The sequence below is a fragment of the Malaya genurostris genome, chromosome 1 (genome assembly GCF_030247185.1).
Source record: "Malaya genurostris strain Urasoe2022 chromosome 1, Malgen_1.1, whole genome shotgun sequence".
Classification (NCBI taxonomy): Eukaryota; Metazoa; Arthropoda; class Insecta; order Diptera; family Culicidae; genus Malaya; species Malaya genurostris.
Window position 1 is genome coordinate 54489192 of NC_080570.1, and position 14288 is coordinate 54503479.

Below are 14288 nucleotides of genomic sequence, written 5' to 3' on the forward strand. Positions count from 1 at the left end.
AAACAATAATCCTTGATATCAACGAACGGGCATGATTGTAATTAGTAGATGGTTCCACGGGAAACCCTGTAGTAAAGTATACAAATGCAAAAGAAGCTGAATGAGCGAGGCAACGACGCTTCCGTTGGTCTGGCGGTTAAACAAGTTGTTTACCACTTCGCTAGACGGGTACGCTGCTTGAAACAACACACCTGACATGCACATTCCTCCAGTGCTTGGATCCGGTGGTACTGAGCACTAGGCTGTCACTAACCTGCCGCATACCGACAGTAGTGTGGAGGACTCCAAGCGATGCCAGTGCGACATCAGAACGCGTGCGCATGACATTCCCGCCAAAACGCCAAATCTCCCAACGTGGAGGGCCAGCATATCGGGCTTCTCCTGATAACTCTCCGCGAAGCATATAGCAATGCTGTCAGTTGGCTCCGATAGCGCAATTGGTGTGATGCTGTGGGTCTACAAATCTGTAACCGCCGCACCAAACTCGATATAGTGGCATCAAGTGGCGAGGACAGTTCGTTTCGAACCTTGGACCCGGCTGCACATATAATCCGGAAGGTGTTTTTTCAACAACAACAAAAAACGGTTTTGTGTTAGAACTAGATTTTGCTTAGTGGTCTGCTATAGTGCTCAGGGAGTTATCCCTCGACTGCATCGACCGCCAGAACGACGTTGTAATCTATGATTCATTTCGCGATATTTTCCCTACCGAGCACAGGTAGAATCTACCGTCGAGTACACAGCGCTCCCTTGGCACTGATCCGGTCGGCTGCGGTTTCGAATACCATCTCCAGTTCAGTGTCAGTTGTGTTTTATAAATAAAGTGGTGACGCGCGGGCATTATTTATTGGATATTGAACCGATCGCCGCTGGAACTGGCCATTAGAGGACCCCATTTGCAAACAATAAAGGTGTGAATGTTGTTAACGATTCTTGCCGTTGCGGGTGATGTGCGGCTGAACTGTGTTTGTGATCGTGCACGCGGTGCTTCTCGGAGATAAACAAACAATGTCGACCCGGGGCGAATTAGCGTGATCATTCGATGAGCAACAAGAGCGACGCGTCCCACGGAATACGGATCTTGACCGTCAAAAGCTGGCGGTGTTCCACTCGAAACGGTGATCATACGCTGGTGGATTCGAACAATAGGGTCGGTTAACTTGCAACGGTGTGTGCTGTGGCGGTGATCAGTCGGATTATTTATGGAAACAGTTAGGAGCTGTTTCCAATTGTTAAAAGTTGTGTTTGCTCATCCATGGAAGCAAAATTTCAAGGCAAGTGATAAACCAGCCTGTTTTGTTGTATCACATATCAAGTATATTTTAACAGCTTCGACAAAATCCAATTTTTAACGGTGTTGAAAAAATCAAATAGAAATTAATTTGAAGATTTTGCATCATTCATGGAGAACATTTTTCGTTTTATAACCAATCAGGAACATAGTAAATAAAACTATCGTATTGAGTATTGTTCCTGGATCTGAAAATGAATTTTCCAAACATTAAAAAAAATTGAATTTCGAGTTATTTGTGGTTATCTCAATCTTCACACAGAGAAAAAAAATTCTACAAATACTGTTTACAATGTAGCTACGGAACCAGAAGTAGTATCCACAACAAATTGAGAATTTCCGTAGGAAACTGCCAGACTTTTTCTTTGTGAGTGAGATCCTTTTTGCAGTTTTTAATCACCCTTTCATATTCTTCCGAAACCGGATTCAGATGACCGGAATAGCCGAAGTTGGTTCTTTTGCCAGCAACAAATATAACCTACAAATTGGAACAGTTTTGAACCTAGTTAAATCCATACTTACTATATCATGCTCTATTTCGATTAAACCAATTAAACGGAATCTAACAAACAAAGTGAACCTGCGTTTCTGTTACCTCTGCATATGTAAGTCAAGCTGAAAAGCATGAATCAGCAGCATGAAACATGTAGTAGGATTATTATTATTATTTTTATTAAAGACTGTCCCGGAAAGTAATGCACTTTGATTTCGCTGTAAATAATTCACAAGTTTTAGGTATTCAAATTTTATTCGATATACTGATAATATTAGAATACAACAACAGAATATTTACTATTTTTACCTGGAGCTGTTAGCGGAATATATTCAATAGTTGCTCTATTTATGTACCATTTAATTCCACTATTTCACTGTCACGTTATTACACTTTCACAAAGTCACTACACTTTAATGAAGCCTAACAAACGTTATAATAGAGATACGCGTATTTCGGAATGTTATTTACATCCTTCTTCAGTGTATCGGTTTTATAAATGGAAAACAAACTTATAAAACCGATACACTAATATAATCCGATAATCCGAAATACGCGTATCTGTATTGTAACGTTTGTTAGGCTTCATTAAAGTGTAGTGACTTTGTGAAAGTGTAATAACGTGACAGTGAATTAGTGGAATTAAATGGTACATAAATAGTGCAACTATTGAACAGAATATTATTCTCAACATTTGCTACTTAGACATTGTAGACTAGCTGGCGCGCCTTCTTGCGAACGTTCCTCATTAAATTCTGTACAGACTTCTTGGTGACAAGTTTTGACACTTTTTTCCAATCTTTTTCGAACTGTTGAATGGTTTCGGCTGCCGAGACATGTTTCCTAAGATGTGCCTTCGTTAATGCCCAAAATTCCTCAATTGGTCGAAGCTGTGGACTATTTGGTGGATTCATGTCTTTTGGGACGAAAGTGACATTTTTGGTGGTATACCATTCTACCGTTGTTTTCGAGTAGTGGCAAGAAGCAAGATCTGGCCAGAAGACAATAGGATCCTTGTGGCTTCGAATGATGGGTAGGAGTCGTTTTTGTAAACATTCCTTGATGTATATTTCGCTGTTCATTGAAGCAGTGGTGATGAAGGGTTTCGAAATCTTACCGCAGCTACAAATTGCTTGCCAGACCATAGCTTTCTTATCAAATTTTTCAACTTCAATCGGTTAAACACTTGCCCTTCTCGCACCGTATAATATTGTGGTCCCGGCAAGGATTTGTAATCGAGTTTCACGTAGGTTTCGTCGTCCATGATTATGCAGTTCAAATTTCCAGCAAGAATCGTATTGTACAGCTTTCGAACCCTCGGCCTGATCGATGCTTCTTGTTTCGGACTACGTTTTGGTTGTTTCGCCTTCTTATAGGTTCGAAAATTCAAACGTTCTTTAGCACGAAGAACATTTTACTTCGAAGTGCCCACTTTTTTGGCCACATCCCGAACTGAAACCCCCTTCTTTTGCTCGAAAGCCTTTAGTATACGTTTATCCAACTGAGGGTTAGCAGGACCCGTTTTCGGTTTATCCTCAAAGGTGTTATCTTCACCGAACTTCCTGATTGCATTTCGCAAGGCTTTTTCCCTTTCTCCTTCCATTTTTACTTTCTTTCTCAGTGACAGTCCGCGTTCTGTACACCATTTGTACACAATTTTTCAAAGTTGTTCTGCTGAAAGTCCACGCATTTGGAAACAAACTAATGAAAACGAATAAACAACTGCACAAGTGGTTAGAGAAGAGCGTAAACAACAGGACGCAGCCATAAAAATTGACAGATTCTGAACCATTACGAAATGGCAGCGGTTTTTGGTTGCGTCCATACTTTCTGCGGCAGTCTTTGCTATGATTATGATTATTATTATAATAATTATTATTGACATCACTACACAACCAGCACGGTATTACTGCACTACGGGCTGTGATAATTGCATATTTTTTTCAAATAAATTTCAATTCATTGGCATTCTTTTATTCTTTTGATAGCATTTATCATATAATAGCTAAAATATTTATGAAATGCAGCACCGTCTTTTACCAATATCACTTAGTACTAGCAGACATCCGTAACCGTTTTGTTTTCTTTATAGCGTATGCGAATTAGAAAAAAAGTACGCATCGTTCATATTGTGTTTTCTTCTTCCACCGTACCACCACGTACCGGTGTTGTATATATTGTCATTCTATATGGCGATTTGAAAACTTTGACACTCATCACCCTGTAACTGCGGAACCGGAGGTCGGATCAGGATGAAATTTCACAGTAGCTTTAAAGATAATATGAGCTTCAATTCAAGATTTGTGAAAATCGGTTCAAGCATCGCAGAGAAATCGATGTGAGTTCTATTTTTAAAGATTCTCTGTACCACTTTCGGTGCTTCCGGAACAGGAAAAGGGGGGACCAGTATTGCCGAGTTGAGTATGCCCACAAACGAACAAACTCTGCAAACTAGAACAATTTATCGGACAGTTTTATATGATTTGTACCTGTTTTTGATCATCGTTCGTGAAAAAATACTAATGAAATGGGTAATTTTCCACATATCACACTTTAGTTCCGGAGCCGGAAGTCGGATCTGGATAAAATGTTTTAGCAATTTTTAGAGAACTAAACAAACCTTTCATTTGAATCTTAGTTTGTGAAAATCGGTTGGGCCATTTCAGAGAAAATTGAGTGCACACTTTTTCTCTAATTTTCACATATTACAATGTAACTCCGGAACTGGAAGTCGGATCCACAAGAAATTTAATAGCTGGCTATGGGACCATGAGACCTTTCATTTGAATCTTAGTTTGTGTAAGCCGATTTACAGCAATCTTCGAGAAAAGTAGGTGAATATTATTGTTACATACATTTGCTTTTCGTCGAGCTGAGTCGAATGGTATATAACATTCGCCCCTTCGCTCCTGGCCTCAGTTAAAAAGTCGGTTTTCATAGCGATTGCATATGCCTTTCTGTATGAGAAAGGCAAAAATCATCTTTTCTGTGAGTTACTCATTCATTTGGCTTCTCCAATATATGTTTTCACTCAGTCATTTGCAAAACCAAATTTAAGTTTCACGAAACGAGCTTTTTCATTGAAATAGTGAAAAAAGAAAATCTGGTTTGATATAGTAAATATTGCTGTTTGAAGCTACAAAACATGATAGTTCTTTCGTTCAGAAAATTCAAACTTGTAGCGCTTTAAATTCACAAACGTTGAAATTATTGAATTCACGAAAAATTAAATTACTTCAATTCATTTAGCCTTTTTATCGCGAAACGATCGAATTATTATACTATCCAACAATTCGGTTCTCCATCAGTTCGGTCAAGATAGAGATCCATCAAATATTTTTTTTGTGAAGGAAATGTGTTGTGTAATCTATGCAATTTTCAAAAATATTATTAATTATCAATACATACGCTTAAATTGTTCAAAACCACTTAGAAAATGGGAGAAGCATATAAAATTTTACTTATAAAACGCGTACAAACTTTATTCGCGAGAGAAAAAACGCTCTGGTTTATAAAAAAAAAACAATCTAATAATAAAAATTAGTTGTATCATTACACAAATAAGATTATAGATAAATCTAGTCAAAACTTATCTCGATATGCAAGTATAACAGGATAGAGACAACATAAACTTTCGCTTGATTTTACGTTTCGTCTTAGACTGATCATTGCGTAGCAGTTTATGTCGATCTGCTATCTCCGACCTGACGGTTAAACATAAACCGCTAGACAGACATAAAGTTAATGATATTTGCATAACACTACTTTGATATTACACCTAATAGGTGCGGCTTTTCGATCAAGATGTCTTTCATATTCCATATTTCAAATATGGTTTTAAATGTCACTAAATGCTTTGTCCGATTCGCTCTCCGACGTCTTCCATGGAGATATCCTTTAAACTTACCAAGTTACCATGACCGCTGCAAACTGATTGGTCTCGATTTATTATTTGTCAGGCGTGATGTTTGTAAGGCTAGTTTTGTGGCAGATCTACTTCAGTCGCAGATCGATTGTTCCGAACAACTGCAATTGTTACAATTGGACATCCGACGTCGTAAGCTTCGATCCTATTTTTTTCTTCGGATTCCCCATGTTAGACCTAATTCTAATAAAGAAATAAAGAAATAAAAAGAGTAAACCAGATCATTCTGATGTGGTCTACCTTAAAATTCTTCTTACCAAGAAGGAAATACTTGCCGAGCAAGAAGATGTTGAAACAAAAAAAATGTCTTCGCTGAAATTGTTTAACTTCTTTCAAAATCACAATTGTTAGCATTTTTGTGTTTCGTGTTTCGACTTCGCGCGTTTTGATTTTGAAATTTTTCGTAACAACCCTGTATTTCAGAATACGAAAAGAATTATTGCTTTGTTGAATTTAGTTTATTTTGAGTTTAAATTTTCTTTAGGTATCTTCACTAATCGTACTGCAAACACTGCGAAATACGATGAGAATAAAAGCCTGTTCGCAATATACCGGGACGACCGGGACGGGACCATCCGGGACTATCCGGGACGTTTTTTTTTCCTCATCGGCGATGACTGAGCTGCCGGCGTGTGTATGTATTGGAATCCCGGATCCGGGATACAATCCATTTGGTTGCCACCGATATTTCTCGCCAATTTTTTTCCAGCGCCGACGGTGCTAAAAACCATCGTCATCGCCGACGAGGAAAAAAAAACGTCCCGGATAGTCCCGGATGGTCTCGTCCTGGTCGTCCCGGTATAGTGCGAACAGGCTTTAAGGCCTGTGGTAAAGAAAACAATACAACACCAAAAACGTCAAATTGGCTTTAGTGATGGGCAATACGGCTCATTTCAATGAGCGGCTCTGAACCGAACGCTCTTTCGTAAGAGCCGGTTCAATTGAACGGCTCATTGGCTCTTTTTCAATAAACGTCAATGTAGAGAACCGGTTCGAGAGAGTGAGTGTGAGAGCCACGGAAATGCATGAGCGGTATGTGCGATCTAAAATTGTGTTTCACAACTGGAGGAAAAAAAACTATTTTTCTTCAACTATTACGACAGAATTCTTTGAAAATTCACTGCTGAATAAATGTTCCTATGTATTTTTGACAGCTTCATTAGAAAACATCATCGTTTAACCACAACGCAAACAAATTTGGGCGTACACAGGCACACAGCTTTTCCAAGTTGAAACGCAGATTTTAAAATGGCAACTCTGCTTGAGAACCGCGGTTCAATTTTGAAGAGCCGTGGTTCGTTCGCTCATTGCTACGAGTCGGTTCAAATGAACGGCTCGTGAGCGCTCGCCCATCACTAATTGGCTTCCAGACTTGGCTTCGAAATCGCAACGTTAGCTGTCTTGTCTTGTCTTAGCATTTTATTTTAGCGTCATTGTGCCAATTGCAATTTTTACAAGCATATTGAGCATGTTGCAAAATGTCAATTTTACTTTTCCGAATTGAATGTAAAAATATGTTCCACATGGCTTAGGTTCAAGGCCACTATGCTATAGATTTCGTCTTTATTCTTTGTTGTGTTTTCAAACAAACGATTTGGCATGAATTTGAGATGGCGTTATGGTTCAGTCATTTATAAGATAGAGGAATATAAGTGTACAAAAAATCTGTTATCCGATAAAATAGAGAACTTTAAAATCACAAAATGAAATCTACTGTTGGCTGACAATCTGTTGTGAAAAATAATTTTGTTTGTTTTTTTGTTTCTGACTATCATCACACACTTTCTCCGACTCCACCCGGCTACGGTCGATGTTCCGAAATGTTTCGATTGGCAATTTACCTCCATCAGCTGTTGTGGTTTGATGTGGGTAACTCTGAAAATCGATATGTGTGCGTCCCACGGCTAATAGTACGTGCATGTTACTGCGGACCTTGCTCGTGTTAATTACACAGCTTAATACATTATATTGATGGAAAATTTCTCTAGTCAAGTTGAACCTAGTTGCCTTACGAGCACTACTAAATTGTCAAAAAAAAAATGAAAATAGTAGTGATGGTAAAAAAGAACCTAATACAGCCTTCAATAGCCAGAGCTAAATCATTTGGACAGAGAAGTGTCAAATGTTTCGAGAAACTTTGCTCGAAACTCGTTCTGTACTTTTAAGTTGCCAAAAAATCCACCTATACTTTTAGCACCGATAAAGTTTACGCAGGATTAAACTTAACTTAAAATTGAATTCTAGAAATTTTTGTTTGCTTTGGCAATCTCTAACTCCAGCCTAACAAAACCACACATCGCAATTGTTTTCGCTAAATTGGTTGACCGACCCTATTGCTGCCAATTGTTTACACCCAATAGAACAAACGATCATCTTTCGCTCTCACGTAGAGCGGGAACGATGCATACCGACGAAACTGAAAACAAAAATTCTCTAACCGTTCCTATATCGTTTCAGATCCAGTATATTATTGCCCCATCCACTGACGGAATTTGTCGAGGGCACTGTGTCCGTTACGTGTGTGTGTGTTCTCGCGCCCATATTATGGCACTTTCGGAATGTGATTGGTAACATTTGACGCTTTATTCAAGTGAAACGGATTAATTGAACGTTAACCGCGATTGTTCCGACCGACCCGACGTTCGGTGACAGCGCGGCCCGGTTATTCATGTCACGTTGTGCTTTGAAAAAAAAGGATACTGGCAAATATCCCGTGATTGATATCATCCCAGAACAATCAAAAGAAGAGCGGAACGTGCGGAGCATCAGAAATAACGTGAATTTCCAAAGCCACTCCGTCGTATAGCCCCGGTGATTACTTGAAGTATTCCACGGCGAATGTCCATCCGCTGCATTTAATTGCCCCCTCCTTGCCCGGGGCACCACTGTAACGGTGATGACAGATATGACCACCATCGACTAAAGGTGAAGTGAAGCAATTTTTCCTAATAGAAACACAGTTGGATCCTGTTCTGGGGTGGCAAAAACGCGTTTCCCCTGTGCCCTTGTTAGTGAGAATAGTGAAAAGCGAAACCATAATGTTGGCGTGCTAAGTGGAAACAAACGGAAGTTGGCGGGCAATTCCCGTTGGTCATGAAAAGAGCTACCCGCAGTACGAACTGGATAAAACTCTTCACAGTGGTTTTGCAGTAAATGGTAAAAGTTGTTAAGAGGATAAGCTGAAGCGAACAACGGGGGATTACCTACTTTTCATCTGTGAGTGGTCCTTTCATAAAAGTTTAAATTAAGAAATTTCCCGTTTGGTTTGTTTAATCTATCAGCTGTGAGATCTGTTTTTTTTGTGATGGTGTGAATTGTGCGAACTTTTAGATGAGCAAATATTTTCAATTCATTATTGCTTATGTTTGCATGCTACAATTTTGTTCAATTCATTAGCGCAAGTGAGCATTACCGGATATTTATCATGATTTCAAATATTCAGTTAATATTTTTTCATCGGCCTCAGGGTCAGCCTACATTCGCGTTTTGGAAATTTGTATAGATTGCTTCCAAAGCTGAACTTTTGACACAGTTTCTTAATCACACTTTTTTTGCACAAACATGGTTGCCGGAAAAAAGTTGATCAAATCAACGAAAAAAAGAGTTTTTCTATCTACTACAGATTGGAGGTACAGAACTAAGAACTGCTAATCCTAATTCTGGATTCCGGAATTGGAATGTTGACTAGATTCTGGAGCAGAATTTAATTCCTAAATCAGTAGTTCCCAAACTTTTTGGGTCGAATGCCCATCTTGGATATATTATTATTTCTACGGCCCACCAGGTTAAAACTTATCTTAAAACCCTATGGCAATTGATTTAGCAGTTTGGCAGTTAGCTTGAGATTCAAATATGAAATAAAGAGATATGACTCCATTCAGCAATCAGATTTCCCAGTTTGCTAACCAAAACTATATTGAATTTTTCTTCGACAGGATATGAAGAACAAATCGCAATAACATTCATTTCAACAAAGTTCAATATTCCATTGTATAGCAAGGGAATGATCTGCTGAATCCAAAAATCCTGAAAATTTAACCATTATAATATTCCCGAAGAGTTATGCGAAGTTAACCTCAACTAAGTAAAATTCCCTAGGCATTTGTTTCATGTTATTTAATTGTATAGTAAAATATGTTTGTGAAGCGTTTTCGATCAATTATTCAAAAACTAGACCGATTTTCGAAAAACCAAAAACAATAAGTTTTCGAAATCGAATTCATCACAACTAAGTATTCTGAGAATTTTGAAATTTTGCCTTGGCGAGCCGTAATTGGTTTTTGAATTGTATAAACGGTTACTGTTCCGTTTCACGAAGATGAATTTAAAATTGAAAAATAGCGTTTGAAGCAAAATATTTATTTATTTATTTATTTATTTGGGAGCAGGGAAAAGCCCGATGAAGATTAAATTTAGCAATCTCTCTCTCCAGCAGGCATAAAACCTCCTCATCATATATTCCACGGGTATGGTTTTAGAACTGAAAAGTAGTGTTTGTAGTAGAATATCACAAAGAATACCACTTTAACATGTCCAAAAATTATTTCTTTATCACTAATGAATCCGGGTGGTGCAAAAATTGAAAGCGGGAAAAAATATGTTTCAAAATTTTCAAGTATTTTTTAATAGAAGAAATACATCTTCAAAAATTTTGAAAAAAATTGTAAAGCTTCCCCATAATGCCTTAAATATACCTACAATTTTTCGGAGGAGCGAAAATCACCCTAGCCCCGTCAATATGGCAGTTAAAAGGTTGAAACTTTGAGAAAATTGTTTCCAGTCTATGACCCTTCGAATATGGTGTAACAATATGAATTTCTTTTGGGGGCAGATTTCACATGCTTATCCTGCTATAGCCTTTATTAATTTCGGAATAAAATCGGTACATATCGTGTTGAAAACCGTAATGATGTATGATATGTTTGAAGAAATTCAATAAAAATCACTCTTCCTTATATTAGAAAAGTCATGAAAAAACTAAAACTTGGATAATTATTTGAAATCGATGCGATGCTCAGCCGAGAATGGAATTGAATGTAAAATTAAAAACCCTTCTTAATCCACCTAGTGGTTCGATAATGCTTTCTCTTGCCATTTAAATAGTTATTTGTGAGATTCTATCCTCGGTAATTAGGCGTCATGCATAAATTACGTGACGCTAAATTTCAATACATTTCACCGCCCTTACCACCCTCCCCCCACTGACACGATTGGTCACAAATTTTGAAATTCCCTTCTGAAGAATTACGTAGCAACTTTCGGCAGATTACGGCATCGAATGTCTAATTGTAACAATTATAATAGCTAGTAGCTTTACAAACATCTCGATGGACAAATAATAAATCTAGACCAATCAGTTTGCTTCGGTCATAGTAATACCACAAACGAATTTCCAGACATGACAGTCACGATCACAGAATTATCACAGATTTTCACAGATTCTGAAACTAATCACAGATTATTGAAATCGATTACAGTGTAGCACCAAAAAGTACAGCGCGGTTGAATAAAAAGGTACAAAGCGATTTTGGTAGTGAGACCTTTTTTTGCTTGCCAAATTGATTCCGATCTGCTATTATGGTATGGGAAACGTGCACAGATTTTCACAGAAAGGTTTTTGGCTTGATCGCAGATTTTTGAAAAAATCATCTGGTATTCCTGCTCGGAACTTCTGGAACAGGTAATTGGAAACCAATGGGGTCAACAGAGCTTTAGTTAGTTAATGGGGTCAACCTATCGAAGCAATTGACTCTCCTTTTTTGCTGAGTATCAAATTGATATTTATAGTAGACCCAAGTCTCCGGAATCCGTAGTCGGTTTTAACAAAATACAATAGCAGTTTTTTGTACCCCATATTTAGCATGGGGGGATGGGGCTCAATGGATGATTGATAAAACTTATTATCTTTCTCCGAATTGTAGAAATTACTTTCAGTTATCAGAACACTATCACTTCGAGAGAATTTTTATATCTATTTCCTCTAGTCATTAAGAATAGTCCAATCTAAAATGATTTTCATCTTTTATGATATTTTTCGTTCGTGAATTCAATTCATACGCGTTTCTCATCGCATACGGTGGTGAGTTCAGTTTGTTCGCATCCTTTGACTCTTTTTCGAATATGACTATTCGTCAGCAAGAAAATTGTTCCATTAACAAAAATGGCCTTCAATTAAAATGACTCCATATTTATTTCTCAGCATCTGGCTGTCTGGGGATTGAGGGAAAAACCATAGGTTTTCAAATAATAAGATCGTACTATTTACCAATTTAATCCTGGTCGTTTTCTCACTCCACTAACACCACTCCGTTACACTTGTGGTGATCAGAGATTTCAAATATTTTCAGACAGGGTTGCAGAACAATCTGCAGTTAGCAAGTATGTCTTTATTTCTCTATAAAGTATGTTACGCTGAACTGACTTGACGAGCAAAAAACAGACAAGTCTGCAGATCTGGCATCTCTGGTGGTGATACAGAAAATTCCTAGTAGTAGCAAGTGTTGAGCTAACAATTCTTTCCTTCCCACAGTGACGTACATGGCACAGTGGTTCAAAAGCGCAATTTCACACTCTTAATTGATAACTCATAGGAGCGTGGTTTTTGAGGTACCGTATCTTCAGCAAAGTTACTCAGAATGATAGTCGCTATCTTTTGGAAAATGTTATTTATGTGATTAATCCCCCTAAAAGTGAGATAAAAGAATTATTTTAGTTCAGAGCCAACATAGGGGCTAAGTTACTTCGACAAAGTTGTTCAGAAAGTCATTTCAAAAAAATTTTCTGAAAGTGCTATTCCCGTAACTTGAGTGTAATTCATGATATATTGTGAGGGTGAAAAGGGTGTCCTAAAACCAGTTTTTATAAGAAAACACATATATTTTCAATTTATATGAATTTTTAATTGCGTCGATGGCACAACCAAGAGGACAGTCCAAAAATTGAGGTTTCTGCAAACACAAAACCGTTTGTGTTAAGCGACTCACTCTTGAAATACGCGATCTCACTAACAAAAAATAGAACCTGTTGCTACAAATGGTTATTACAACTTTTAGACTGATCTGGCGAATAGTAACATAAAAACGAGTTTTTGCGTTAAACTCAAATTTAGAGTAAGAGTTACTCATTATTATTATTGATGGTAACTACTCAATTTTTGACGTTTCCAAGTACACCCAAACCTCCGTTTACGAACACTTTTTATACGTTACCTCTTTCTACGTACCTCTTCTTACGAACCAAATCCCAAATAACGTAATCTTTTTTTACGAACCTACTTCGTAAAAAGAGGTTTTGTCATTCATCGAAAGCGATTTCCATGGAAACTACTACAATATGGGTATTTTTGGAACGGGTTTAAAGAGTAGATTCCGGAAAATGATATTTGAGGTATTTTGGAAATCCAAGATGGCGACTTCCGGTTTGTTGATATTCCTTGAAAACTCCTTCAATATGAATATTTTCGGAACGGAATTGATGAGTAGATGTCAGAAAACGATGTTTGAAGTGGTTCTGAAATCCAAGATGGCGACTTCCGGTTTCTTGATATTTCTTGAAAACCCTTACAATATGGGTATCTTCGGAACGGAATTAATGAGTAGATGTCAGAAAACGATATTTGAGGTGGTTCTGAAATCCAAGATGGCGACATCCGGTTGATTGATATTCCTTGAAAACCCTTGCAAAATGGGTATTTTCGGAACGGAATTGATTAGTAGATGTCGGAAAATGATGTGTGAGATGGTTCTGAAATCCAAGATCGCGACTTCCGGTTTGATGATATTCCTTGAAAACCCTTGCAAAATGGGTATTTTCGGAACGGAGTTGATGAGTAGATGTCGGAAAATAATGTTTGAAGTGGTTCTGAAATCCAAGATGGCGACTTCCAGTTTATCGATATTCCTTGAAAACCATTGTAATATGGGTATTTTTGGAACGGAATTGATGAGTAGATTTCAGAAAACAATGTTTGAGGTAGTTTTGAAATTCAAGATGGCGACTTCCGGTTTGTTGATATTTCTTGAAAACCCATACAGTATGGGTATTTTCGGAACGGGATTGATGAGTAGATGTCAGAAAACGATGTTTGAAGTAGTTTTGAAATCCAAGATGGCGACTTCCGATTTGTTGATATTCCTTGAAAACCGTTACAATATGGATATTCGCTTCATGTCGAATATTCGCTTCATGTCATTGACAGCTACTTTCGAGCACACGCTTAGAAAAAGTTACTCAGAGTTTGAGTACTAGTTACTCATTTTCAAATGATACATGGAAACGTCAAAAATTGAGTAGTGACTCAATGATATTGAGTAACTTCTACTCTAAATTTGAGTTTAACGCAAGAACTCGTTTTTTTGTCACTATTCGCAAGATCAGTCTAAAAGTTGTAATAACCATTTGTAGCAACAGGTTGTATTTTTGTCGTGAATACGACTTACTTTACTATGGGGCGTCTTTTCAAAATTTACCCTCTGAGAGAGTGATAAGTTTTTGATCGTGAATATCTCCTGTTATATCTAACGAATCAACATAATTCTTGCTACATGCCATCGGAAATATGATCACAATTTTATGATAAA

General features: G+C 37.7%; 1 protein-coding gene across 1 annotated transcript in view; it reads left to right on the forward strand.

The window, feature by feature from the left end:
- The first annotated feature begins 425 nt into the window (after positions 1-425).
- Positions 426-14288, forward strand: part of LOC131439834 (probable G-protein coupled receptor No18) — a 252025-nt gene continuing 238162 nt past the window's right edge. Inside the window, exons 1-2 of the mRNA XM_058611008.1 lie at positions 426-1118; positions 8167-8925. The gene's annotated coding sequence lies outside the window, so the exon portion shown is untranslated. The remainder of the gene's footprint in view (positions 1119-8166; positions 8926-14288) is intronic.